At 33.4% G+C, this 4,121-nt stretch overlaps 1 long non-coding RNA gene across 1 annotated transcript; it reads left to right on the forward strand.

Moving 5' to 3' along the window:
• The first annotated feature begins 986 nt into the window (after window positions 1-986).
• Window positions 987-2,809, forward strand: LOC112458611. The gene is made up of 4 exons (XR_003041222.1): window positions 987-1,098; window positions 2,134-2,239; window positions 2,432-2,538; window positions 2,697-2,809. It is a non-coding gene; the product is annotated as an uncharacterized LOC112458611 (long non-coding RNA).
• The last annotated feature ends 1,312 nt before the right edge of the window (window positions 2,810-4,121 follow it).

Consider the following 4,121-nt stretch of genomic DNA (forward strand, 5'->3'; position numbering starts at 1 on the left):
TCTGCTGAACGATTCTAAATTCACTCAAAGTTTCAACACGTTCATTCAGAGGTCGCCATGATTTTCAGCTAATTAAAAGTACGCTGAATATGGCTGCGTTCAGCAGAGCGCAATAGTTTTCAATAGAGTTCCTATAATAAGAGGACAAACCGCCGCCATATACAGCCAAATGATAGCTTTGTCTCACTCCCACTAACTTCTTGGCTGAAACATATGACGACCATGATAGCTTTGTCTCATTCCCATTTACAGCTTGTCTCACTCTCACTAACTTGGCTGAAACATATGACGGGACCAATCAAAAATCGTCACCACATTGGCTTAACTCTTATTATAGAAACTCTAGTTTTCAACCGTTTTATGATTCTCTGCTGAACGATTCTAAGCGCATTCAAAGTCTCAACATGTTCACTCAACACTCAGCGATTATTAAAGTTGTAATAATGATAATTATACGCTATAAACCTTGCTTGATCAATAAGAAACTTATATACGGAAGCACACATCAAAGTATGTTGTAGTTATCGAGAACTAATTAAGGTAACAAAGATTCGGCCTCGGTGAAACCCATACTCTTTCGTCGTCGCCAAACTTCGGTTTTGGCCAGCAGTCGGGAGTAAGAATATGAATTCGTATTGTATAATTATATGATCAGATAAGTATAATAATACAATACTTAATGTAAAGGTAAATTATCACTTTCGTTAATTAGAAATGTATGAATTACGTGTATGTTAAATTATCTATTTAAAAAGAAATAGAAACAAATTTAAAAATGAATTGTTAAAAAGAGGTGTAATATGTTTATACTATATATAATATTTTGCATATGTCTCTAGCATAATTTTATTAGTGTTTTAATGAATTCTCTTCTTATATAGTTAATGAAATAAAACCAATTGTAAAAGTATAAAAAACTTAAAGAAATATATGTTTTCCAAATTTACATTATTATCTTCTTAAAGTAAAATGCCTAACATTTATTAATTATTTAGACTATTGAGGCAATGGCTGCACAGCGATTGGATATTCTCGTTGACGTCGAAAGGTAGAGAGCAAAAGAAGATACTGAAGATATTACATGGATTTACTAAACGAGTATGCAAAAATGCTACTTAATATTATATTTAGACGTTATTTATTCAGAATTATTACAACACAAAAAAATTGCAACATAATTACACAGTAAAAAATTTAATGTTAATGAAAGTCCACTCTAAATTTTGTGTTAAAATAACTCATTCATCGTGTTACTTGTTGACATTTAGAAATGTTATATCGACATTTTTTACAATGTATGTTTACAATAATGTAAAAATAACTTGTAAAAAATGTTGATATAACATTTCTAAATGTCAACAAGTAACACGATGAATGAGTTATTTTAATACAAAATTTAGAGTGGACTTTCATTGACATTTGGTACACAAAATTTTTTACTGTGTATAGTGTAGAAAAATTATAATTTGTAAATGTTAACAACACATTATTAACGTATTAAAAATTTTTGGACCGCAAGAATGGTCAGTTTGAGTAGTAAAAACGTGCATTTGGTTCAGTGAGTACGACCCGCCGCGTTTTTGGGGCGCAAAGCGGCCGTTTTGCTTAAAAACGAGTGGTTAAAACGGATTGTGTACGAGTATATCCGAGTAATAATAACGTGTATTCTTATAAGTATTTTTGAGTGGTAAATATGTACGTGCTGTGTTTGTAGAGTAAATGTACTTCAATTTAGAGATAAGAAGGAGATAAGGAGTGGGAGTTTTTCAGCATTTATGAGATTCGATGGATAGAAATCGAGCTGACTCGAAATCCCCCTGTATGTACCATAAAGGTTAAAATCGGGCGAAATCCGCGGATATTTTCTTGTGAATAAAAAAGAAACGTACTAACGTGTGTCACTCATTAACTGAAAAGCGAGTATTAAAAACGGACAATCTACTCAAAAATACTCATATACGCATACTCGCGTATACTCATCATGTTCTTTCGCAGTAGACTGCGCGTGCTTAAGAATGCAAGAAACGGACATAAAAATGATAAAACGGGCTAAAAACGATCTATATAAGGTGTAAAAGCGGCGAATATTTTTGAAAGGAGAAGAACCATTATAATGTTGTATTTTATACATAGATAATTGCTGAAAGAAAAGTTTATCATGATCGCACTAATGGTCAATACTTAAAAATTTTTTATAATGACACGTCGACAAAGAGAAATGACGCAGAACCGGTAAGAGGTACGTAATTTAATCAGGTATAGCTATTCTTTAAATCTGGTTAGTGTTTAATTTTATTAATTATATTTTACAACTTATAAATATTATACTTATAGTTTAAATTCTTAACGTAGTCAAGTTTATGTTATGAAAACGTCACAGAAGAATTGAGCTGTTAATTTGATACAGACATGTTTACATATTTCGATTTAGTACGAAGAAAACGACTTGCAATGTTGGATCTTCTAATAGCAGCATCTCGCGATGGCCTTATGACTGATTCAGATATTCAAGAGGAAGTTGATATTTTTATGTTTGCGGTACATAATTTCTTTTGTAACCTCAATCGTATACATCAATGTATTATAATATATGTGTCTATAAATAATATATGTGTTTATAAATAATAAATAATGTTATTCATATTATTTATACATACATAACATATATTATAATACATTGATGTATACGATTATAGGGTCATGATACTGTAGCGATGGGTCTGTGCTTCATTTCGGCACTATTAGCTGAGCATAAGGACATTCAGGTATATCGTCAAATATAAATTAATATTCCAAGCCAAAGAAATTAATTGATTTCAAAAGTTATTTATTAACCTTCCGTCTGTATACGTGAGTCTATGGCGTCCAAGCCAAAATGATATTTGCTTATAATTATTATTGGAAATATAATCAGGGACGACTTGAAATGTGGTGAGATGGGCAGGGAACACAACAATTTTGATCTTTATACACTCTGAATACTGTCTTTATTATATATAAGTATGTCACACTCTGTAACTTAAACCGTAACTAACACGTCTGAACACGGTGATCGAGGCTCTTGTGAGCACCACTGATGCCCTCACGCACGCGTGGCGCGCCAAGTCACGCCGCCAACCGGGAGCTGCCCTCTAGAAGGGCGGGAACTTATTGCTCGTTCAAAGTCCTCTCACAACACTCCCTCCCTTTGTGCAAGCGATCCACGGGTCCTCTCTAAGTTTCCTCTTTATCTGAAACATAACAAGAATTAGTTATCGAATAAAATTAATCTCTAACTTTGTTTAAACTCTATATTCATTATTTTATCTCTCAGATACGCAAATGCTTCTAGAGGTAAAAGTTTTGTCATAATGTCTGCCAAATTCTCTTTGGTCTTAATCCATTCAACTTTTACCTTCCCTTAATCAACACACTGCTTGATAAAATCTCCATGAGTGTCATCCATATGTTTTCTGTTTCCAGTTTCTTCTCTTTCTTCAAGTTTTTCTTTATTTCCTCTAAGTCGTCATCAAACATTTTAAGTTTGTGACTTCTATCCTTCTTAGTGCAGTTCCTTGCTGCTCTGTTGTCATGACTCTATAAATTTTTTCGTGCTTGGATACCACAGTATATAGTATATATCCAGTGTCAGTATATCCCACCAACACACCAATAGCTGTCTTGTCGAATTTCGACTTAGGCTTTGGTACTCTTGCATATCCAATGCATCCGAATTTCTTTATTTGTTCAAAATGACAACTTGTTTCTGATGAAAACTTCTTCAACGGGATCTCGTACTCTAAACTCTTATGTGGAGATCTGTTGTACGCATGCACAGCAGCGTCAACTGCCAACTCCCACATACTCTTTGGTAATCCCGAGTCGAACATATATATGTTCTTACTTTCTCTTGCAACGTTCTGTTGAACCTTTCTGCAACTTCATTGTGTTCTGGAGTGTACGGTGATGCAAATATGGCTTCTATCTTTTCTCTTTTTAATACCTCTTTAAAAGCACCTCCCGTAAATTCCTTGTCTTGATCTGACTTTACATAGCATAGCTTTTTTTCTTTTTCTAGTAGATTTCTAGCGGATATAAGATATTTCTCTAGACCCTGCTGAAAATGACCGATTAAATCCGAT

This window comes from Temnothorax curvispinosus, unplaced genomic scaffold, assembly GCF_003070985.1.
Source record: "Temnothorax curvispinosus isolate PA1 unplaced genomic scaffold, ASM307098v1 QBEX01009017.1, whole genome shotgun sequence".
Classification (NCBI taxonomy): Eukaryota; Metazoa; Arthropoda; class Insecta; order Hymenoptera; family Formicidae; genus Temnothorax; species Temnothorax curvispinosus.